A 26,519-nucleotide genomic window follows, 5' to 3' on the forward strand; every position below is an offset into this window, starting at 1 on the left:
ATCTCAGCTTGACCACTATGGTTGTGGAAAAAATTAGGATTTTAAGTTATAAAAATATTCTATATTGCAACAAATCATCTAGACCATAAATTTCCCCCAAAAAACAAGCGTTAGCAGATCCGCAAGATTTGCACCCTTCAAAAAATGGTACAAATCTATGAACACTTTTTTTTAGGGCGAAATGTACGGTCTAGATGATTTGTTGTATACATACTATTTTAAAATTTAAAATTCTATTTTTTTAACAACATAATGTTTAAGCCGAGATGGTACGATTTAAAGGTTTTCCAACTCTTAAATCGAACTTTCGATGAGTTATGAGGTGAGGATTTACATATTTTTGATGAGTTATGAGGTGAGGCTTTACATATTTTGTTAGAGCTGCAGCCCTATCAAACCATTATCCTTATTAAAATCTTGATTTCTTATCCTCATATTATTTGGAAATTAATGAACATCGCATTTTATTTAGAAAAATCCAATTATCTCTCTTTATTACAATATTGAATTATTACCCTCATATCTTTTTATTACAATATTGAATTCTTATCCTCATTTTTGTTTGGAAATTAATGGACTTCAATTCTTATCTTCTTACCAATTTTTAGGGAATTCAGTTATTTTATATCTTTGATTTTAGGATGGAATTTAACTCTTCTTGGAGGGAAAGTGATTCTCTATTTTGGACAACGGATCAAGAAGCACTAACTCCCCATTTCGAAGAAAATGGGATTTTGACAAAAATATCTATCTTTAATATTTATTTTGTACTTTATAGACTGATAATCTATTCCAGACTACGGCTGGCCACGGGCTGGGATGACCAGCCCACCTAGCTCGGTCAAGACCCAAAAAACTAGGGATTGAGGGCTGGACCTGGGCCAAGGCAATGACATGTTCTAGGTCCATCCCAGCCTTAAATTTTCTTTGTTTGTTTAGACTTTCATTTATTTATGCCCTAAAATTTTTCCAGAAATACTAAATGCTTCATTTATAGGTGGAAATTACAAAGAAGGTCGGTCAACTGATTTTTTTATTTTTCAAAATTACCTCTCGGTCCGAGGACATCGTCTGACCAAATTTTAATTATTTTTTTACTTTTTCATTCATAAGGCACTAGCGTAAATCTTGGGGCATTACCCTACTAACGAAAAAAACATTAAACAAAGAAAGAAATTAAAATTCAAACTGAGGATTCTATCGTCAGGCTGAGGGGTAAGCACAGCGGAAGTGATTTAGGACGTTTCAAATACTAAATCCATTACAATGCATTTGAAGTCATACGTAAACTCCACCTTGTTTAAACTTCTCTATTTTAAGATTGAAGATGTAGGGCTGGTAACAGGCCGGGCCAACCTTGGTCCTAGCCCAACCTAATCACATAGGGTCAGTCCTGCCCTACTAGGCTGGGGACGGGGTTGGGCCTAGAAAAACAGACAATATATATATATATATATATATATATAGAGAGAGAGAGAGAGAGAGAGAAAGAGAAAGAGAACAATGATTTCATGCAATTGTTGTATAGTAATATGATGCAACAACCTTAAAAAACCATCTTATGGCCATTTGTTTGATTCAAAGTTTTAAATATACACTCTTTTCATTCTAATGAACAATCACAAAAAAAAAAAAAAAATTGAAAACACAACTTAGGCAGTATTTGTTTAGCCCAATTAATATAGGCCGTTCATTTTGGTGAGATGCTTAGATCTAGGTCTTAGAAGAATTTTTTCATTTCTAATTTTTTTGGATGACTTTATTATTATTAGATGAACAATGTTAGAAAAGAAAAAAATGGTTTTGAGTTTATAAAGGCTAAGATCTTAAAATTCACAAAATGAATGGTCTAAATTCGTTTTTGGAGGGGACTTATTTTGACTATATCTAGGGTTCAAATTGAACTTTTTTTTTGGGGGGGATTGATTATTGAGATGAAGGGAGTGTGTGTGATAAATTTGAGGTCATACAAATACCACAAACATGGTTTTCTAGAAGTGTTATTTCATTATACTATGATACAACCGTTGCATTGGATCATTTTTTGGAGGGGACTCATTTTGACTATATCTAGGGTTCAAATTGAACTTTTTGTTTTTTGGGGGGATTGATTATTGAGATGAAGAGAGTGTGTGTGCAAAATTTGAGATCATACAAATACCATAAACATGGTTTTCTAGAAGTGTCATTTCACTATACTATGATACAACCGTTGCATTGGATCATTGCTTATATATATATATCAAAACAAAAAGCATTTGCCCCGGCTAAATAGGACTGGTTTTTTCTTGGCCAAAATCCGGCCACTTGTGAGCCTCTACTAACAACCTCTTCCACTAAATTTGTTCCATATCACTTTTTTTAAAAACAAAAACTCCTATGTTAATATTTTTAAAATATTATAATATGGAAGTGTTTTATAATATTTTAAAATTATTTTAATACAATTTTTTAATTTTATAATATGAAAGTATTTTCTAATATTTTTCAATTATTTTAATGCAATATTATAATATTATATTATAACATTATATTATAATTAATAATTTTGCAAACATTCAAACAAGGAAACAACCTCTCAATATTCACATACTTTTATAAATAGTGAAACTACATAATATACACTCTCAATTTTTCAAAAAAACTCAAAAAACACCATTTTTATAGATTTTTAGTATTTTTTGGATTTATTTTGGCAGAAACTTGCTGAGTTGACCAATTCTCTGATTCGACATGTTTTTGAGGAGGTTGATTCAGGTCACCAATCTGTTTTCTTTTTTTTTAACATTGGTTGCAACCTTAAACAATCAAAGTAAGGTTCACCTCCAAATTTCAAGAGGCAAACATGGCGTTCAAAATTATTAGGATGGTGAAATAATCTATTTTTTATTTCTAATTATTAAACATTAAACTCGAAAAAAATAGTTTAAATCAATTAGATCTATAAACGCATGAAAATCATGGAAGAGACGGCCCAGATAATACGCTACAAGATGTACTATTTTGTAGGACTTCAAAACTCCTTTTTTCTTTTCTGTTTTTTCTCCATATCTATAAATTTCGATATCGAGATTATCAAACAGATATTTTTCCAAACTTAAAACAAACATTTTCGAAGGATTTTAGAAGTGCAACTTAATTCTACATCATAACGTGTCGACATTACATAAACTTTTTCCTTAAAATAAATGGACCAAAACCAATTATAGTAGAGCTCTTTTGAGATTCAAAAACCCCCAAAATTCATGACCATTCTAGTTCTGTTTAAAAATATGCTCTGAGGGTGAGTTTTTGGAAAGGGGACCGTATTTGAACACCGGCGAGCCACGCACCAACGTTAAATTTTCAAGGACCTGGTTTCTATGCGGCCAACCTTAATAAATCTGTTTTTTATTAAGATTTTATGTATTCTTTTTTAAAAATTAAAAATACCTCGCCTGACCACCAATACTAGCCAAAGCTGGTTTTGGTTTGGCAAGCCAGTTCAAAGTTGGACCGGCGGAGTTTGCATACACTGATTTGGGCTTCTAATTAAGGTTATGTTTAGAGATAGATAAGCTTCGATTTGAGCAAAAGAATCAATGAAAAAGAACCAAAGAAAGGGAAAAAACCAATACAAAAAGAGAGCAAAACAACCAAGCAAATGGAGGACAAAAGAAAACAATGCAGAGAGAGATACAAGCTACAAGCATCACCATGTAACGTAGAAGAATAAGATACCCAAAAAATAAAGAACGCCTTGAGGAAGAACATACCTAAAAAGTAAAGGGAGTCTTGTGAAGAAGCAACCAGATGATCAAAATTGTAACAATGTAATAAGGGCTCTCTCTATATATAAGTAGGGTGGTTAATGAAGCTTCTCTCACTCTAATCTTTTAGATCTTATCCCCAATTTCTCCTATAAATAAAATAGAAAGAAAAGTTAAGATCCTTTTTTCTATTTCTAAAATCAACAACATTCCCGACTTTCCCTCTCTTTCTTGGAATAAGTTAGCCATAGATTAGTACCATAGATTACTCTCTTTCCCTCAAATCTAAATGCTTTCTCTCTATCAAATCTAGTTTTCTGTCTCTCTAAAATTGAAATGATTTCTCTCTCTAAAATCTAAATGCTCGTAATGTGTAAGAAATTCGAGGGTCTCCATGTATTCAAGAAGATAATTTACGTGATGTTGTTTTCAGAGGGGTCTCTTATTTATGAGGTATGGTACCCTATGACATAGGAAACTGAAATATCTTCAAATTGATGATCACGTAAATCTTGTAAGAGATGACGTTATCTTATTCCTAATAGGAGTTGGAGACAGTGGATGGTTTTTTGGGTTTCTCTCTACAAAAGGTAGTTTTTGTAGGGACAGATAATTACATACATGGAAATTTCTCTCAATATAAATTTTCAAGTATTTTTTAATCTTATATAATTTTTTTCTTTAAAATTTTAATGTACTTTCTCTCTCTAAAACTTAAAATTTGATATAATTTATTTCTTTAAAAGTTTTGAGATATTTCTTTATCTAAAACTTTAAATTTGAGATAGTTTCTCTTTTTAAAAATTGGATCCGGTTTCTATGCAGCCACTTCGGCATATGTAGAAATGCGGATCTCTTAATAAATCTATTTTTGAGATGAATTTTCAGACTTAATTTTTAAGGACATGTAATCTCTAACATGGACTCATGAATATGAAAAAATAAATAAATTTTAAAAACTAGAAATGTTTTAGTTTTCATTGTTTTTAGAAGGAACACCTAACTTACATCCATCTTTAAGATGGATGCTTTACACTTTCTAGGCGACATGTAGAAATGCGGTCCAACCTGTATAAAAAGATTTTCCAATTTTTAATGCGACACAAGTGGGTATAAACACATGATCATTAGCCATTATAGTTTGTTTTTTGAAAATTCCATAATAAAGGCCTTTATATTACTTCATAGGGACGGTTATATTTGGTTTGATTTTCTAAATAGAATTAACAAACAAATAAAATAAAAGCTCATTTTTAATAGCAGAAAGTTCATATATTGGGCGAATCTTAAATTGTGGAAGTAAGTTGCACCTCAAAAATTCACCCAAAAAGGTTATTCTGTTATCAAAAAATGCTACGATTATTTCGACCTCGACATGTACAAATGTCAAAGAAAAAAGGATTTAAATCTAAAAATGTATATCTTGAAACAAATTTATCTCTTCATGTGATTTTTTCCTAAATCTCTTTCTGCCTATTTTCTCACTCTCTCTCCTCCTGTATATCTCACTCTCTCTCCCTCGTTAGAGAGACAAAGAGGTGAATATTAAAGAGAGAAATTTGGGCGAATATATCACATAAAGAGATGAAGGTTTAGAATAAGTATGGTTTTTTTATATTTGTTAGAGCCAAAAAATTGTTAAAAGTGGGTAAAGTTAGTCAGAGGGTTAAGAGATATATTTTAAATCTTTAAATTTATTGAGATATGAAAATCAAAGTAAAAAGTACGAAAATATTTCCCTTTTTATTTTTTTTCAAGCAATCATCAATATTGTGAACATAACCACCAATGCAGGTTACGGTCTCAAGAGGCTTTTACAAGCCTCTTTCCAATTTGAACACGAAAACAAAATTTAGAAAAAAAAAACCTCGAATTTTCAATTTAAAACCCAAAAACTCAAATGCCTATTGCTGACCTTTACTTGCCCAATATCCGGAATGGAAAAAATTTCCAATTTGCAAACGTTTAATAATAAAATGGAAACGTTTAGATATTGCAAACGTTTAAATTTCCAATTTGCAAACGTTTAATAATAAAATTTGCAATTTGCAAATTTCCAACATCCACAATAAATTTGAGTCTATAAGAGAACCGGCGGTTCCGTATTGAAAAACGACGATTCTCTATAATAAAATAGTGATTCGGATGGCCGATTCACCGATCCGAACTAGTTTTTGACCGATTTACTATTTTTCACATTTTTTTGTCGGTTCACTATTTTTTTTGCACAGTAAAACGGTGTTTTGGATTTGCTGATTCACCGAACAATACTGATTTTTGAGGTGCCCGATGCAGGTCACCAATCCGTTTTGGTCACCAATCCGTCTTTTAAATCACTCAAACTACCCAAATTAAGGGTTGGCATTTTTAGGTTTCTTAAGCATAAATATCCTATAAGCTTTCTAGAACCTAAAATCCTTAGCCCAAACCTAGCAACCAAACACCCTTGCACGACCAGGGAGAGTCTAAAACCCTTGTAGAAGACTTCAATTCTTAATTCTAACCGTCCAAAAGCCTAATTCGCCCCAAATTCCTCGGAATCATAACCTTAACCCTAAGAAACCCTTAGTTCAATGATCCCTGTAAGTACTTTTAGTTTCCAGCCATTCAATCAATCGAAAACTTCAAAATCGAAATCAAGGTTCATGCATAACTTCGAATGTGAATTTTGGTCCACCGGTTTCATTTGATCCTTGCTTTGGGTTCTGGGCCCATGGGCCAGGCTCGATAAGTCCTTCCTTTCATTTCCTTCAGGAAAATGGTTTGGTAGGGCTGCAGTCCTATATATATAAGTAAAGCCTCACCTTATATCTCATAAAAACTTGTAATTCATTCAAGTATTAGATAACTTTTAAATCAATCATCTCAGCTTGAACATTATGGTTGTAACAAAAATTAGGATTTTAAGTTATAAAAATAGTGTATATTGCAACAAATCATCTAGACCATCCATTTCCTCCTAAAAATACATGTTACAATATCCACAAGAGCTACGCCATTTTTTAGTTTCAAATTTTATTTTCGGTGTTGGAAACTGGCCATCATGAAGATTTTCGACGCCCAAAGTGCTTCCATATGAGGATTTGAGGTGAGGGTTTATTTTGTTTTCATAAAGCCTAGGCCCCATAGAAACTTCATCCTTTTAAATGATTTATAATTTGATCAACCCTCCATTTCGAGCATGGGTTTTGGTTTAGATCTAGATGGGAGCTTGGAGATCTCTGTTTCTTTATCAGATCTAGGTGTAAACAACATTTTATGGAGATCAAGGAACATGCCTCCTTAGGGAGGGGGAGCAGGGAGAGTATAAGTCATAAGGGATCGGATTCTTTAAAGTAGTTTCGTAAATAATGGAGTTGGTGGTGGCCGAGAAGGGTGGCTAGGACTCAGACCCGACCCTCACTAGGTTTTACTTGGACTCAAGCCCAGGTTGGTTCAAGAGATTTGGACCATCCCGGACCCCAATCTAGTCCAAGTCCATTGGGACCCAGACTCGAGCTTAAAAATTAAAAATAAAAATAATATTTCATATATTATTTAAATATTATTATACTGGTTTGATCAGGTCGGGTCGACCACGACCCAAGTCAGGTACAAATCATTTGAACCTGGACCTAGTTTGGGTCATCCCCACCCGATTGCCACCCTATCGCTTGAAACTCTGCCAGATTGCCTATTCCATGTTGGATGGCTGATTCTTGAGACGCAACTCAAAATGATGGAAAGGAAAGATAAAAAAATTGTAAAAATCGTTGAATAAACGTTTCAATTAAACTACTTCAAAAAGGAATTGTATACAATGAGACCATTTATTTTTTGGGCAAGCTTTCTATGCTTCCCCTACAACATAGAAGTTTTATCGTCCCTCTTATCCAACCATCCATTTTGAATGGAGGGCTAAGATTGCCCCAATCACAATATCACATCTCTACATTATTTTATTTTTAATTTTTTTCTATAAACTATTTTTATGCCAAATTTTGGATGTCCATTCTTCTATTAAACTTTCACTAGTGAAAAATATAAAAATAATATTTTCAATAAAATAAAATGACCAAAATACCCCTGAAATATTCAGGGGTATTTTGGTCATTATATTTTATTGAAAAAATATTTTTAATATTTTTTATAGGTGTGCCCAAATTATAAGATGGCACATACTAAATTTCATATTTATAAAGTTAGTATAAAAAAAATAAAAATAAAATACTTTGAGACATCGGGTCTAAGATCAAATAGTGAGTGGCTCTCTTTATCAAAATTAGACGGTTGGATGGTAAGGGGAGGATAGAACTTCTATGCTATAGAGGAAGCATAGAAACCTTTCCCTTATTTTTTTATATAAGAAGCACAATTATTTACAACCATTCGATGTGCAATCTTAGCTTGGGTGTGTCACAAAGTTCGAGAAAATTTCTTTTGAACTTTGGGCTTGGTCAATGAAATTAATGCAGCCACCCTTATTTCACATTCAATGGTCAAGATTAATTGTGGCCACCTACCTTGTACCAAATATAAATGGTCTCATTATATACTTTTCCATTAAAAAAAACCTAAAAAACTTTGTGATCATTAAAGAGAAATTGAATACTAATTCAAACATTGAGTTCAAAATTCCCAAAAAAGATTGATAGTTTTTTTTTATTTGTGTTATTTCTGTACTTCCCCGACATAGCCACTCACCGTTTGATCTTAGATCCAACGTCTCAAAGTATTTTATTTTAGATTTTTTTATAAAAATTGTATGAATATCAAATTTGGTACATACCATCTTCTCATTAGGGCACACCTATAAAAAACATTAAAAATAGTTTGTCGATAAAATATAATGACTAAAATACCCCTTGAAACTTTCAAGGGTATTTTTGTCATTTTATTTTATTGAAAATATTGTTTTTATATTTTTTGCTAGTGCGAGTTTAATAGATGATAGGACATACCAAATTGGTGTCAAAATAGTTTATAGAAAAAATATTTAAAATAAAATAGTGTAGAGACGTGACATTATGATTAGGACAATCTTAGCCCTCCATTTAGAATGAATGGTTGTATAAGAGGAAGTTTATAAGTCCTATGTTGTAGGAGAAGCATAGAAAGCTTGCCCATGTTTTAAATGCATTAGTTTTGATAAAAAAAATTTACCAAATTTGAATCAAAATACAATTTGAAAACGTTCGGAAAAATATTTAAGAGGACCAGATTCACAGCAATAGATATCGGATTTCAAGGTTAAGAAAGACTCAAACGTTGGGAACTTTCCATTTCACCAAAAAGAGGTTTTAATTCCAAAAATTGAGATCTAGATCAGACTTATCTGAATACCTAGATCAAAATTTTTTAGACTAATTTTTTTTTTAAAAAAAAAAGACTAAAATGGCTAAAAATGATCCTTGAATTGAAAAAAGGGTGTGGTTTTTTATAGAGCCGAGGCTCTAAACAATCAAATTAGAGCCCACCTTCAAATATTTCTGAGAAGTATGATTTCAATAATGAAAATATTTGTAATAGCCGGTAAATGAATTTTTCATTTTAAATTATAAAATTTAAAGCTTAAAAAATAGTGTAGATCAAGCAGATCAATGCAAACTTGTCAAGTTTCAATAATTTAAAGCTTAAAAAATAGTATAGATCAAACAGATCTATGTAAACTTGAAAATATTGAAAATTGATGGTCCAAAAATGCATTACAAGATGCACTATTTCCAAAACTTGAAATCCAATTTTTTTTTTCTCATGTCCATACATCTAGATGTCAAGATGATCAATTTGAGAATATTTGGGCATTAAAATAACCTATTCTAGTGAAACTTTTGAGGTGGGCTCTAGTTTGATTGTTTAGAGCCTTGGCTCTATATAAACTTTTTCCACTAGAAAAACATGTGGTTTTTTATTAAGATGGGTTTCTATGAGTCATCTGACTCATACTGTGCTTATGGTCTTCACTTAAACTTATGAATCATATTGTGCTTATGGTCCCCACTTAAACTTATCTTAAAAGTGGTTTATCTCCTCCAAGTCTGGATACAGGAAAAAACTTAAAATTGCTTCAAAACTTGTTTCCTAAGGGATATTAACTTGTGCCTCAAGATATACTAAACATAAATACAATCCTCCATTCTCTTTTGTGAGTCTTTTTACAACCCTCCCTCTTCTGTCTACCTCTTGCTCTCTTTAAACCAGTGATTGAAAAATCGATGGATCCGATTCGGAATCGAAACACCCAGGCTGTCCTGGATCCAAGGAAAATAAACGGGATTCGGCTCCATGCTGACGCCACGGATCATTGGGTCTAGTACGTCCACCATTTCTTTATTAAATTTTTTTTAGAAATTCCCGCCTACCATTTGCTTGCATGAGAAACCCTCACGCGGTGGACCTTGCACGTAGCCCTACTCCAAAACAACTAATAGGTAGTGATGTTGTTGCAACTCATTTTATACGCTTTTTTCATCTCACGTTAAGTCTCATAGCCCCACCCAAAACTGATGTTGTTGCATTGAATGCACATATAAATTAATACTACTAGGTAGGGATGGGTGGGCCATCAACAAGAGGGGTGAGCCACCTGATCATTGTACGTTATAAATTAATTATTCTATAAATAGATCTCTCTCTTATACAAGGACATCTATAAAATGAAATGGTCTATAATTTTTTTTATGATTAATTATGTTCATTTATTTGTAAGATTTAATTCTTTTTAAGATTAATTATATTTATTTATTTTTTATAATATATAAATATAAAGTATATATAATTAATCTTTAATTACATATAATTACAAAGATAAAATTTCATATAATAATTTTAAAAAAATAACATAATTTAAAATTTCATATAATAATTTAAAATTTCATATAATAATTTAAAAAAAATAACATAATTTAAAAAAACAAACAAAATATAATACTAATACTGGTTTATTGAAAATTAAAAAAAATACTGGTTTATGAGATATTTTAATAGAGAAAAATAACACTAGTTCATACCACTTTAGAATTTATTTCAAGTTGTTTTATCAACTATCCCACATTACAAATATGAATTTTTTTATTTATTTTTTTAATTTTATTAAAATACGATTACAAATTTATAGTACTACATTCTATATTTCTATCAACACTAATTATTATACTTTAGATTTATTTATTTGTAAAGGTTATTCAAGTTTATTATAATATTATAATTAATAATTATACTAATTATAATAATAATCAAATCTTATATTTTATTTATTCATTTATTTACACTATAAATTATACAATGTATTATTTTTTGTTATAGTTGTAAATTAGAATATTTTCTTATAGCCATCTCCACAACTGTACAATTGAGAGACCATGTATATCTGAGGGCATGCCCTGTTTCCTCCAAAAAATTTCAAAGGCCATCCACCTCTCAAAGTCCCGGCATGAATAAGAAGAAGCTCACTGGAGACCTCTTTGCAGCACCAAAATCAGCAAGTTTGACTTCGCCTAAGAACCCCAAGAGCACATTCTTTGCTTTAACATCACAGTGAATAATTCCGTTGTGGTGAACGTATTGAAGACCTCTAAAAATGGAGGTCATGTAAGCTTTGATGGCCATTTCCGGCAATCCCTTGCATCTCATAGTTAGTGCGGATAAATCACCGCACTCTATGTACTCCATGAAAAAATTCACCCATCCTTCTTCGTCATTGCACTGGCCTAGGTAACTCACAATAAAAGGAGAATCCAAGTTCTTGAGTACCTAAATTTCTCTCTCTAAACATTCGAGAAACTCTTTATCGTTGCAGGTTAGAGACTTTACTGGAAACAAACAACCATCTTCACTTGTCCATAACAGCCATTCCCTATAGTTTTCACTCTTATCCAGTATTTAATTGGAAGAGGAGCCGCCATTTCTGCTCTGGTAAAAAGTTCGAAAAGCTTCAGTTATGGCGATCTTGATCCGCACTTGCTAATCTGGTAATTAGCTTGAGTTCTAAATAAATTCTAAAGCTTCTCCTTCTCTAATTGTAGTAGAGATGAGAGCCCTCTGAAATTCCAGAGGGTTGCTTCTCCTTCTCTAATTGTACCAGAGATGAGAGCCCTCTGAAATTTGGAGACAGCTCGTGATCTCTATTTTTATATATAGGTTTTGGGGATAGATATCCCCTAAAAATAGCAGATATCCGTTAAAATAGGAGAAACAAAATTTGCAATAAAAGTTATCTAGTAATTAAAAAGAAAGACAGTGACGACATGAATGAGACAGAAACTAACAGAACGGTCAAATTTCAGATTTATAGTTATGCCCTTACCTCATGAATAAAGGGAACATTTCTTTTGGCTTTTCTTTTAAGAAAATGCAATTCTCTCTTTTTATTACTAGTATGGATTTGCTATAAGGCCCATAATTTATGAAAACAAAATTAAGCTTCACCTCAAATTCTCATCTAGAAAGCACTTTTAGAAATATCCACATCTAGAAAGCACTTTTGACGTAAGAAATATCGATTATGGCTCTAAAATCAATTTTTAACACCGACAAAAAAAAATTGAAATTAAAAAAATGGTACAGATCTTACGAATCTATTAACACTTCTTTTTCAAGGCAAATGGACGGTTTAGATGATTCATTGAAATATACACTATTTTTAAATTTAAAATTCTAATTTTTTTTCACAACCATAATGTTCAATCCAAGATGGTATGATTTAAAGGTTTTCCAAGTTTTGAATTAAAACTTTCGATGAGTTATTAGGTGAGGCTTTACATACTTTGTTAGGGATCCAGCCCTATGAAAACCATTATCCTCATTACAATTTTGAATTCTTACCCTCATTTTATGTGGAAATTAATGAACATCGCTTTTTATTTAGAAAAATCCAATTCTCTCGCTTTATTACAATATTGAATTCTTCTCTTCATATCTTTTTATTACAATATGAATTCTTACCTTATTCTTTGTTTGGAAATTAATGGACATCAATTCTTATCTTCTTACCAATTTTTTGGGAATTCAGTTATTTTATATCTTAGATTTTAGGAAAGAATTTAACTCGCGTAGGAGGGAAAATGATTCTCTATTTTGGAAAACGGATCAAGAAGCACTAACTCCCCATTTTGAGGAAAATGGGATTTTGACAAAAGATCTATCTCTAATATGTATTTTGGACTTTATAGGCTGAATCTATTCTAGACTATGACTGGCAATGGGCGGGGATGACCAGCCCGCCTGGCTCGGTCAGGCACCGAAAAACTAGGGATTGAGGGCTGGACTTGTGAATACAAAATGCTCTATTTATAGGTGGAAATTGTAAAGAAGGCTGGTAAGCCAAAATTTTTTTTTTTCCAAAATTACTTCTCAGTCCAAAGACATTCTACGACCAAATTTTAATTATTTTTTATTTTTTCATTCGTAGGGCACTAGCCTAAATCTTGGAGCATTTCCCTACTAGCAAAAAAAAAAATTCACACTGAGGATTCCATCATCAGACCGAAGGGTAATTTTGGAAAAAATAAAAAAAACAGCTTGACCCACATTCTATGTAATTTCTGCCTATAAATGTAGCAATTCGTATATTAGAAAAAAAAATTGAGGTCCATATGTCAATCACTCTTTATTTATTTATTTATTAGGTGCAACCTGGACAGGGCTAGGCCTTGAGCTATGCCCTTTGGCACAGGTACGACTGGGACGGCTCAGCTCGGCTCTCTAATGAGTCGGGCCAGGCTGAGACAATGCTGGCCTAGCACAGTCCTCCGTCGCCGGCCGTAAATTCAACCACGAACAAAAGGAGGACTCCAAATTTTAATAATAAACTATTGAAAACATTTTTTTGAAACCCTTCATCACCGTTCATTTTTTATAGACCATCCAAACCACACTATTGAGATCGAAATCACGGAACTAAAGGCTCAGCGGAAGTGATTTAGGATGTTTCAGATACTAAACCCATTATAAGGCATTTTAATATGGTCATACGTAAACTGCACCTTGTTTAAACTTCTCTATTTTAAGATTGAGGAGGTAGGGCTGGTAACAGGCTGGGCCAACGTTGGCCCTAGCCCGGCCTAATCACATAGGATCAGTCCAGCCCTACTAGGCTGGGCCTAGCCAAATAAAAAGAAGATATATATATATATATATATATAAAAAAGCATTGGGCTGGGCTGAATAGGATCGGTTATATATATATATATATATATATATATATATAAATAAAAGCATTGGGCTGGGCTGAATAGGATCGGCTTTTTCTTAGCCTAAATCCAGCCACTGGTGAGTCTCTACTAACAGCCTCTTCCACTAAATTTACTCCATATAAATTTTTTCAAAAATAAAAACTCCTAAGTTAATATTTTTAAAATTTTATAATATGAAAGTCTTTTCTAATATTTTTTAATTATTTTAATATAATATTATATTATAATTATACAGACATCCAAACAACCTCTCAATATTCACATATTTTTATAAATAGTGAAACTACATAATATACACTCTCAATTTTTTAAAAAAAACTCAAAAAACACCATTTTTATAGGTTTTTAGTATTTTGTGTATTTGTTGAATTTTGTTTTTGGTAAAAACTTGTTGATTTGGCCGATTCTCCGAGCCGACATATTTTTTGAGGAGGCAGATTCGGATCTGTTTTTTTTTTTTAACTTTGGTTGCAACCTTAAACAATCAAAGTAAGGTTCACCTCCAAAATTCGTTATAAGAGGCAAACATGGCAATGAAAATTCTTAAGATGGTGCAATAATCTATTTTTATTTTTAATTATAAAATTTTAAATTCTAAAATTAAAACAAACGTTTTCGAAGGATTCTATAAGTGCAACTTAATTCTACATCATAAGGTGTCGATAATATATAAACTTTTTCCTTAAAATAAATGGACCAAACCCAATTATAGTAGAGCTCTTTTGAGATTCAAAAACCCCAAAAATACATGACCATTATAACTTCAGATTAAAAATATGCCCTCATGGTGATTTTTTTTGGTAAGGGGACCGTATTCTAACATGGGCGAGCCACGCACCAACCTCAAATTTTTAAGGACGTGGTTTCTGTGCGGCCAAGCCCGCATACGTTAGAAATGCAGGCCTCTTAATAAATCTAGTTTTTATTAGGATTTTATGTATTTTTTTTTAAAAAATTAAAAATACCTGACCTGACCACCAATACCCATAGTCAGCAAGTCTCCATTTAAAACACGATTTTTTCAAAAAATCTTGGATTTTTTGAACTACATTTAGAACTCCAACTTTTTCCAAAGAATTTCAAAAATCACGTTTTTTTCATTCAACAGATGTAAACCTGTATTTTATGTTTTTTCAAAAAAACATTTCAAAAAAACTTCTTCTCTATAACTTTATTTACTTAATATTATTGAATTTTATTTAAAGATAAGCAAATTAACAGCAGGAGTAAATTCGGAATCTTAATTTAAAGTAAAATTCCATAAAACGTTTCACTAATAATTTCTCTTAAATGATTTTTTAAAAAAATTAAAAACAATATATTCCCCAAAAAACAAGATATCAGAAGAATCGTATATCTCAAAATAATTGGCAGAGTTAGAAGACAAACACAATGAAAAATGTTTACCCAATGTATCTTTATAAAGAGCATTTTTTGTGCGATTAGAATTTGCTTGAAGATTTTGTATACTAAAGACTTAAGCAGCTAAGAATTCAGCATGAGATTCGAGTTTGGTTAAACATTTTGTTGCTTTCATATCTCTTTATCCTCTATTTTTAACTTCTATATCTCATGAGACTCAAGAATTGAAAATATTACTTGTAAGCAAAATTTCTCCATCTTTTCAATCTTTCAACCCCCTAAATCCTTTTGACCATAAATTTTTGACCCAAAAAAATACTAAAATGACACTCTATCTAAACTCAATTTCTCTCTCTCTAAAACTCCATCCCTCTCTCACATCACCTCTCTCTCTCAAAACTCCATTTCTTTCTCTAAAACCCAAACTCCATCCCTCTCTTCAACCCCCTAAACCCTTTTAACCATAAATTTTTTATCCAAACAAACACTAAAATGACATCCTATCTAAACTCCATTTCTCTCCCTCTAAAAGTCCATCCCTCTCTCACATCACCGTCTCTCTCTCTCAAAACTCTTTTTCTTTCTCTAAAACCCAAACTCCATCTCTCTCTCATATCACTGTATCTCTCTCAAAATTTCATCTCTCTCTAAAGCCCAAACTCCATCTCTCTCTCTCTCTCTCTCACATCACTGTCTCTCTCTCTCAAAACTCCATCTCTTTAAATCTCCATCTCTCTCTCTCACACACACATCATCGTCTCTCTCTCTCAAAACTCCAACTCTCTCTAAAACCCAAACTCCATCTCTATCTCTCAAATCAAGTCTCTTCCTGCATCTCTACGGTTTTCTATAGTTCTTGCTAAGCCAAAATTAGTAAGGCCCTGAACTCACCATCCAAAAGAACATTAATGTTCTTGATATCTTTAGGAACATAACCAGGACTCGTGTAATTGTGAAGATCATGGAGTCCATTTGCTATATCATGAGCAATATGTACCCTTTGCTTCCAACCCTGACCAGAGAACCTCTCTCTCCCATGCTTTCTTTCTCTATGAAGCCAATCACTGAGAGAACCATTCTCTGCAAATTCATAAACCAAGTATGTATTCCCTTGATGTACACAAAATCCAAACAATCTTACAATGTTCTAGTGATTGATCATCTCCAATATGCTGATTTCAGATGAAGCATCCCCACTCATCGTCTTTATAGCAGCCATATCCCCCTTTATAGTGGCCCTATGATCCCTTAATTTTATAATCTGAGCTAAAATCATTGGTAGCCTTCTGCAAATCTTCAAACTTATACACTATAACTTAATGGACTGCAGAGTAAAGACCCTCTGAAATATCAGATTTGGAGTAATTATCAGATGCCACTTTCTTGACAGCAAATAGGGTATGATCATTTTTACCCAAAATTTCAGCTTTCTTATCCATTGATAATGGTATCATGTGTAACAAAATTAGGAGAACAAGCAAAGGCTTTCATTTTTTTAAGAAACATCCATGCCTCACAAGCACTACAAGCCCACACAACGGGCCACTCTTGGCCACAGCCCAACAGGGAGTCAAGCTCCAACTTTCTCTCTCTACATTTTGCCTCTCAAGCCCTCTCACCTTTTTGCCGTTACAAAAAATTGACCATTCCAGATCCAGTCCATCCACTAAGAGAATGACATATTTGAAATCCTTGAAGGCAATTGCAGTTCTCTGCCTTTTTCCTCACTGCACTAAGCATTGAATCAATGAGCTCTGCCGCCAGTTGTTTCCAACACCAGATTGACCAACACAAAGTTATCAAACCTGAAGATCTGGCCGTAAGGACCAGTGTGCACACTATGCATGGTTTTGGGCTCAAGATGCATGAGAATGGTACTGGAACCAAGTATCCAAAATTTCAGTTCTTTTTCATCGAGCCAGAAACCAAATTAGAAGCTTGCAAAGCAAAAGAACAAGAATTCCAGAGAGAGAGCAACTGAGTTTAGAGAGAGAGACAAGGAGAGACTTGATTTGAGAGAAAAAGAGAAGGAGAGACTGAGATTAGAGAGAGAGAGAGGAGGGGTTAAATGTAGGATACGTTTTGAGGGAAGGGAGTCATTTTATAAGTTGTTGAGGTCAATAATACATGGTAAAAGGGTTTAGAGGGTTGGAAGATAGAAAAGATAGAAACTTTTTACTTATAAGTAATATTTTCAATTTTTCTGTCTCATGAGATATAGAAGTTAAAAATAGAGGATATGAGGATATTTTCCCGTCTTTATATATATGAAAGTTTGATTAATTGTATTTTTCATGTTTTTATTTCATTGATGTATATAACACAACATTTCGGATAGACTACTATTTTATGTATTTGAGTACATATTTTGTTTTAGTTAATTGCAATCCTATATTGAGGATTTTTTTTGTGTATTTTTCTTCTTCAAACAATAGTCATATATCTTAGTTGACTATTATTGTTATCTACTACCATAGGTCTTATGTTAAGTATTATTTATATTTCATTTTATGCTCCACATAAATATGTGATGTTTTGTATTGTGACAACAAATAAGCATTGTTGTCAGACTTATTAACAGATAAGCACTGTTGGTGGACTTATTGAAAGTTTAGACAATAAAATGTCAAGTATCACTCTAACGACACTAGGTAAGGTCATAAAATCATGCCCTTCTCTTTCTCATCTCTCTCTAATAGCCCATCATTTCTGTCCACCAACCTAGAATTTGAGAACAAGAGGGAATTACCATTCCAAAAGGCGGCGCTCAGATTCACCTCGCCTTGAATTCTACCCGAAGGACGTATAAGAACCATCGACGCAAACCCCCAATCACTATATCCAATCAAGTTGCTAGATGAATCCGCGTTGAGCCAAGAAGCTTATCTAATAAGAGGAGACCACGCTTCTGGTAAATCTTGACTATAACTGAGGAAGCATTTTCTTCGTCTTTAGAGGTTTGGTTGAAGAGGAAGTTGTCATCCACATGGAAGATGAACTTTTCTTTCCACATTGGATCTACACCACTACCGGCTTTGACGACCTTTGACTTCTACTTTATTTGTTGCTTCTTCTTTTGTGGGGTGATCTAGAGTATCGCGTAGAATTTGTGCTTTATGGATCGCCCAAAAAATTTGAGTCTTTCCTTCAAATTTGATGAAAAATCTTATCTAAGCACATCCGAGTACACCAAAGCAAGTTTAGAGAAGCAAAAACACATTTAAAAAATTGTGGAGAAAAATGAACAAGAAACAAAGCCGAAACTAATACAGATTAGTTGATTCTTACCTTGTCAAAACTGAATCTATTCGCAGGGTGCTTGTCTAAATTTCGTCTCTCCTCGCAAATAAATTCCACAACTATGATTCTACTTCCGAGAACAATCGGTCAACTATAGAATTGGGTTTGTCAATGTGAAAATCAGAAGAAATTTCATTGGTAAAACCAGAGAGTAAATAATATTTTAGATCAGTAAAAATACATAACAACAATGGAAAAATCTTGTGACTAATTTTATCGGAATAGATATTTTCTTTGCCACACTACAAAAACAAAGTCACCGCTAATGAATTGAGCATTATTCAGTCTGATGAAGAGGAGAAAGCATAAGGGAAAAAAAGAAGCAAAAAGAATATAAATCAGCACATATATCTGTTTTTGTTGTTTGAAGTATGCAAAAATCACACCCGGAACATAAATAAAACATAAAACGATATTATTTGGTATTTGTAGACTGAATCACCACAGATTGATCACAAAGAAACAATTCAAAAAGAATTTATATGATTTGTTTGTTGCTTAAATAACTACGCAAATTTAATGAGCTAATAAACAAAGGAAAATTCTATAACCAAAGAAAGAAGAAAAACTCGTTCTTCCTTTGATGAAACAAAAATGTAATATTGAATAATAAGAATTAACATAAAAACCAGAGATAGGGAGAGAGCTCTCACCTAAAGGCAACTGCTGTAGAAAATAATGCAAGAGGGCCGTGTTACTCTCTCTCTCTCTAATTACCACAGACTTCTCTTGACTCTCTCTCTATCTAATGAAGTGAGAAAAATCGAAGTCCTATCCCTCTCTATTCCCCAATTTCTCGTATAAATAAAATCGAAAAAAAAACAAGATCCTTTTTTTCTCTCTAAAATCAAGAACCTTCCCCGCTCTCCCTCTCCTTCTTGGAATAAGTTAGCGATCGATTAGTATCATGGTTTACTCTCTCTCTAAAATCTAGATGCTCTCTCTATAAAATCAAGATTTCTCTCTCTCTAAAATTGAAATGCTTTCTCCCTCGAAAATCTAAATGCTTGTAATTTGTAAGAAATTCGAATGCCTTCCCTTCATCACACCATATCCCAAGGTCATCGCATGAAAAAGAATATGAAACCATGTTTTTAGGAAGATGATTTACGTGATGTTGTTTTCAGAGGGTCTCCAATTTATGAGGTATGATATCCTATGATATAGGAAAGTGAAATGTCTTCAAATTGATGATCACGTAAATCTTGTAAGAAATGAAGTTATCTTATTCCTAATAGGAGTCGGAGATGTGGATGGATCTATAGGTTCCATAGTTTTTGTAGAGAGAGATATAATTACAAACATGGAAATTTCACTCTTTAAAAATTTTCAAGTAATATTTAAAATTTGATATAGTTTTTATCTTTAAAATGTTAATGTACTTTTTCTCTCTAAAACTTAAAATTTGATATAGTTTATCTCTCTAAAATATTTGAGTTATTTCTCCCTCTAAAACTTTAAATTTATGATAGTTTCCCTCTTAAAAAATTGGACCCGGTTTCTATGTAGCCCAGCCCGCATATGTAGAAATGCGAGCCTCTTAATAAATCTATTTTTTAGATGAATTTTAAGACTTAATTTTTAAAGACATGTAATTTCTGAAATGGAGATCATGAATATGAAAAAATAAATAAATTTTAAAAAACTAGAAATGTGTTAGTTTCTATTGTTTTTAGAAAGAACACCTACTTGCATCCATCTTTAAGATGATGCTTTACTCGTTTTGAACGGCATATGTAGAAATGCCGTTCAGCCTCCATGAAACAATTTTCTAATTTTTAATGTGGCCGACATGAGTGGGTATAAACTATAAACATACAATGGTTGGCCATTATCGTTTGTTTGAAAATTCCATACTAAAGGCCATTATATTACTTCATAAGGAAGGTTATATTTCGTTTGATTTTTTAAATAGAATTAACAATAAAATAAAATAAAAGCTCATTTTTAAAAGCAAAAAGTTCATATATTGGGTGAAACTTAAATTGTGGATGTAAGCTGCACCTCAAAAATCCACCGAAAAAGGTTATTTTGTTATCGAAAAACCCTATGATCATTTTGACCTCGAGATGTATGAATGTCAAAAAAAAAATGATTTAAATCCAAAAAAATACATCTTGAAACAAATTATATAAATAGTCCAACGAAACTTTTTAATATCCATTCACTTTCACTGTAGTACATATCCTTTGTTTTATATATATATATATATATATATAAAATCAATCAATAATCAATATTGTGAACATAACCATCAATAATCAATATTGTGAACATAACCACCAACGCAGGCTACAGTCTCAAGAGGCTTTACAAGCCTCTTCCCAATTTGTGCACGAAAACAAAATTTAGAAAAAAAACTCGAATTTTCAATATAAAACCTAAAAACTCAAAAGTGCCTATTGCAGACCTTTTTTCGGCAAAAATTTCCCAATTTGCAAACGACACCCATTTAATAACTTAAAAATTTTAAAAACCCTGACGACCTGGACAGGTTTAACATCTCTTTGGCATAAGTTATTGATTTAGAAAACATCAGATCGGTATAAAATCGTTCAGTCCAGCCTGAGAATTGGTCACTTGTTATGGTTCTGCATATATATAGGAAAATGATTGAGGCTATAAGAGAACCGGTGGTTCCGTATCCTAAAAAGATGATTCTCTATAACAAAATGGTGATTTGGACCGTCGATTTACCAATCCGGACAGGTTTTTTGAGCAGATTACTATTTTTCACGTATTTTTTTGTCGGTTCACTATTTTTTCCATATAGTAAAATGACATTATGAACTAGCCGATTTACTGAACCATACTGATTTTTTAGGTGTCCGATCCAGGTCACCAATCTGTTTATTAAACCACTCAAATATCCCAAATTAAGAGGAGGCATTGTTAGGTTTCTGAAGTATAAATATCCTTTAAGCGTTCTAGAACCTAAAAACCTTAGCCCAAACCTAGCAACCAAAAACCTTGGCACGACTAGGGAGACTCTGAAACCCTTGTAGAAGACTTCAATTCTTAATTCTAACCGTCCAAAATCCTAATTCGCCCCAAAATCCTAAGAATCACAACCGGAGCCCTAAGAAACCCTTAGTTCAATGATCCCTTTAAATACTTTCAGTTTCCAGCCATTCAATCAATCAAAAACTTCAAAAACGAAATCAAGGTTCATGCATAACTTCGAATGTTGAAATTTGGTGCACCGGTTTCATTTGGTCCTTGCCTTAGGTTCTGGGCCCATGGGCCAGGCTCGTTAAGTCCTTCCTTTCTTTTCCTTTAGGAAAATGGTTTGGTAGGGCTGTGGCCCAATCAATATAAGAAAAGCCTCACCTTATAACTCATAAAAAATTGTAATTCAAGTATTAAAGAACTTTTAAATCAATCATCTCAGCTTGAACATTATGGTTATGAAAAAAACTAAGATTTTAAGTTATAAAAACGGTGTGTATTGTAAGGAATCATCTAGACTATCCATTTCCCCCTAAAAATGAGTGTTAGCAGATCCACAAGACCTGCACCATTTTTTGAGTTTCAGATTTTATTTTCGGTGTTGGAAACTGATTTTAGAGCCATCATGAAGATTTCTGATACCCAAAGTGCTTTCCAAATGAGGATTTGAGGTGAGGGTTTATTTTGTTTTCATAAAGCCTACGCCCTATAAAAACTTCATCCTATTAAATGATTTATAATTTGATCACCCCTTCATTTCCAGCATGGGTTTTGGTTTAAAGCAGTTTCGTAAATAATGGAATTGGTGTCCGAGAAGGGTGGCTAGGACTCAGACCCGACCCAACTAGGTTTTACCTGAACTCGAGCCCAGGTTGGGTTAAGAGATTTGGACCATCCCGGATCCCAATCAGGTTCAAGTCCCTAACTCGAGCCTAAAAACTAAAAATAAATTTTTTTTTCATATATCATTTAAATATTCTTATACTGGTTCTATCAGGTCGGGTCAAACCCGACCCAAGTTGGGTACAAATCATTTGAACCCTGACCTAGTTTAGGTTATCCCCACCCGATTGCCACCTTATTGCTTGAAACTCGATGCCAAATTGGCAGTTTCATGCTGGATCGCTGAATCTTGTGAGGCAACTCAAAATGATGGAAAGGAAAGATAAAAAAATCATGAAAATCGTTGAATAAACGTTTCAATTTAATTCAAAAAAGGATTGCATACATCTTTTGGTACATGGAGGTTACAATTACAACTATCCAATGTGAAATCTTAGTTTGGGTGTGTCATAAAGTTCGAAATTGTTTTTTTGAACTTTGAGCTTGGTCAATAAAATAAATATAGCCACCCTATTTCACATCCAATGGTCAAGATTAATTGTGACCATTTTATACCAAATATAAATGGTCTCGTTATTTACTTTTCCATTAAAAAAAACCTCAAAACCTTTTTGATCACGAAAGAGAAATTGAACAATAATTCAAACATTGAATTCAAAATTTCTAAAAAAAGTTTCATAGTTTTTTAGTTGCGTTATTTTCTGACAATGTTTTAAATGCATTAGTTTTGAATAAAAAATTAACCAATTTTGAATCAAAATACAATTTGAAGCAGTACGACAAAAATTTAAAATGACCAAATTCACAGAAATAGATATCGGATTTAATGGTCAAGAAAGACTCCAACTTTGGGAACTTTCTATTCCACCAAAAAAGGGATTCGATTCCAAAAATTGAGATCTAAATTAGACTTATCTGAAAACCTAGACGGAAATTTTTTGGACTTAAAAAAAAAAAAAATGAGATCCTCTAGTTAAAAAAGGGTGTGGTTTTTATAGAGCCGAAGCTCTAAACAATCAAATTAGAGCCCACCTTCAAATTTTGTCGAGAAATATATTGTAAATCTTTGTATTTGGCGTAAAATGTATTTTCCATGTTTAATTATAAAATTTAAAGCTTAAAAAATAGTGTAGATCAAGCAGATCCATGCGAACTTGAAAATCTTGATAATTGACGGTCCAAAAATACGTTACAAGATGCACTATTTACAAAACCTGAAATCTCTTTTTTTTCTTATGCCCATACATCTAGACGTCGAGATGATCAATTTGAGGATATTTGGGCATCAAAATAACCTATTTTAGTGAAATTTGAGGTGGGCTCTAGTTTGATTTTTTAGAACCTCGGCTCTATATAATCTTTTTCCACTAGAAAAACATTGGGTTTTTTATTAAGATGGGTTTCTATGAGTCAGCCGACTCTTACTGTGCTTATGGTTCCCACTTAAACTTGTGAATCATATTGTACTTATGGTTGCCACTTAAAACTTATCGTAAAAACTGATTGTTAATCTCCTACTATTCATTTTTAAAGTGAGATATTTTTACAGAAATTTTCTACAATATCTAAATCCATTTTAGGCCTAACATTGAGAGTAAGCAACATAATCGGTCACCCAGCAAGCACGAATCTCCACGGTTGTTTGAGAGAGGGTCTTCCACCCCGCGCGTGCGTGACCCTATTCTGTGTACCAGGTGCCCAACAAGCGTGAATCCACGCGGTTGTTTGAGAGAGGGTCTTCCACCCCGCACATGCGACCCTCGCCTGCACGAGGACCAAGGCGAAGACCAGGGCCCGACCATGGAGATGATGAGTTTTTAAAGTAATGGTGTTCCTCTGATGAGGGAGTTTATGAAGAGGTTAAAACATGGTTTCGAGCCACACAGTTGAGACTGTGGTATGCCTCTTTTAGGGATATTGCTTTGTGTAAAGGGGCCGTTACATTCTTAAAAGGTTTATGAAGAGGCAATGGCGTGATCTGTAGTCACACAATCGAAACTGTGGTACGCCTCTTTTAGGGAAAGCATTTTGTGGTATTGAATTTGGAACGATGGTGCTCTTCCACTAGGGATGTTGGAGCGATGGTGCTCCTCCGCTGGGGGGGTCCTTATGAAGAGGGATATGATAGGGGCTATATGTAGCAAGGTGTCATGCGGCAACCCTATAGAGATGTGTAGGAACGAGAGGCAGTTTATAGTCATGCAAACAGACTGTATGTCGCACAGTTTAACGCCATGCCACAGGGACGCAAGACCATGACATTTTTGTTCATGATGACCTGTAGAATAGGATCAACATGTCCTTATTTTGAGAATGAGTGCCCCGAACTCACTTCCTTTATTTTGACACTTTTGCCCTCAGTACCCTTGCGAGTTTTCCCTATGGCCGTTTTTTCTCTTTTCTTTTTTACATATTTTGCCCATGGTCGCTTTCAAGGTGCACACCATTTCCGTCATTTTTTTTTTTCTCTTTTTTCTTTTTTTTTTCTCTTCTCTTCTTTTCTTTTGATTCTTTTACCCATGACGCCCTTGCAAGTTTTCGTCATGTTCATCTTTTTGAGGGGGAGATTTTAAGGTCATGCCGTCATGACCACGAGGAGGCAAGTTTAAGGTCATGCCTTCGTGACAGTCGATTTTATGTGATTTAAGGTCATCCACCAAAACCTATTGGAGGCATGTTTAGGGTCATGCTTTCAAGACTGTGTGTTATAGTTTAGGGTCGTATAACTCGGACCATCATGCGAAGCTGTTTAACATCATGTGGTCAGGACATGTGCTATAGTTTAAGGTCGTATAACTTGGACCATTGTGCAAAACAGTTTAACATCATGAGGCCAGGACGTATGCTACTAGCTTAGGATCATATAGCTTGGACCATTATGCAAAGTAGTTAACGTCATACGGTCAGGATGTGTGCTATAGTTTTAGGTCGTATAACTTGGATCATTGTACGAAGTAGTTTAACATCATGCAGGCAGGACGTGTGCCCACTTGGTTAGGTGCCTAGATCTCGTCCTACAGATCTGAATGATCTGGCGGCACGTGTCTCGAGTTTCTGGCAAACCCGAGATTTTAGATCGCTCTCTCAAAACCTTGTTCAAGAGCAAGGGTAGGTATACCATCCGATGAGAGAGGAATTGAAGGTGGGTTCGGGACTTACTCGGGCTGGCTCGCGTGGGCGCCCTCTTAGATCACGAAGAAAGCCCCCCAACTGCTTTAGCTGGTTCAGAATCGCCTCCCTTGACCTACAATCCTCTTGCTTATGCACAACACTTCTATGGTTAATTTGTAAGACAAGTATTTATGATGCAAAATCAGATAGATCTGGAAATGAAGATCTCTTGGATCTAACACCTTAAACTAATGCAAATGAAATAGTAGAGAAGGTGAGACAAATCGAATTCAGATCTGAGGCCAGATCTACCCAGAATCGAGCAGATCTACTCTCATATCTGTGGTAGGGCCAGCATGATCGAAAAATATCCAAAATACATTTTTTGATGCAAATTGACCAAAACAGAGCATGCAAATTAACTAAAACAGAGCTAAATAAAATTAAAGTAACAAAAAAAGAAGAAGAAGGAAGAAAGTGATACCGAAAGAAAGTGATATCGAACCGGGCCAGATGACCCGAGACGTCCGAGCCCTTTGGGGCCTGCCCATATCAGAACCGGTCCTCTTTTGTCTCTTTGATAGATATATTAGCCAACAAGTCCATTCAGTATAAGATGATTATGTCCTATTGATGGTTCTAGGTTCTCTAAGGTTTTAGGGTTGAAGTTCCAGGAGGCTAGCTCTAAGGTTTCTCATCTCTCTGAAGTTCTATGGTTTCCATCTCTCTCTAAGTTTCTCTCTCTCTCTCTCTCTCTCTCTCTCTCTCTCTCTTTCTCTCTCTCCTCAAACGTATTCTCCGTCTCCTCCAAATGACCACGAAAAGAGGCCTTATAGGGGTCAATGCTTGTTGAGAAAGATATGCATGGTAACAAACAAATCCCTCGGTCAAAGTTGCACATTTTGAGGGTCACAGATTTGGGTGGCATGGGTTGTGTCTCTCAGGCGACACAGGTCATGTCGCCCGGGCGACACGTAGCGTGCCGCCCAAGTAAATTACAAAAAAATAAAAAATTTATTTGGGGCTGGTCGGA

General features: G+C 33.7%; 1 long non-coding RNA gene and 1 pseudogene across 1 annotated transcript; both read right to left on the reverse strand.

Annotated features, from left to right (window-relative positions):
* Positions 1-11,094: 11,094 nt before the first annotated feature.
* Positions 11,095-26,300, reverse strand: LOC148780946 (uncharacterized). The gene is made up of 5 exons (XR_016061385.1): positions 25,971-26,300; positions 25,535-25,629; positions 18,572-18,674; positions 18,033-18,453; positions 11,095-11,639 (listed from the first exon to the last, which is right to left on the reverse strand). It is a non-coding gene; the product is annotated as an uncharacterized LOC148780946 (long non-coding RNA).
* LOC148780947 (protein LYK5 pseudogene) lies at positions 15,794-16,722 on the reverse strand (annotated as a pseudogene).
* Positions 26,301-26,519: the final 219 nt, after the last annotated feature.

The sequence above is a fragment of the Amborella trichopoda genome, chromosome 8 (assembly GCF_054954075.1).
Source record: "Amborella trichopoda isolate Santa Cruz 75 chromosome 8, AtrichopodaSantaCruz75HAP2 v2.0, whole genome shotgun sequence".
In the NCBI taxonomy this organism is placed as follows: domain Eukaryota; kingdom Viridiplantae; phylum Streptophyta; class Magnoliopsida; order Amborellales; family Amborellaceae; genus Amborella; species Amborella trichopoda.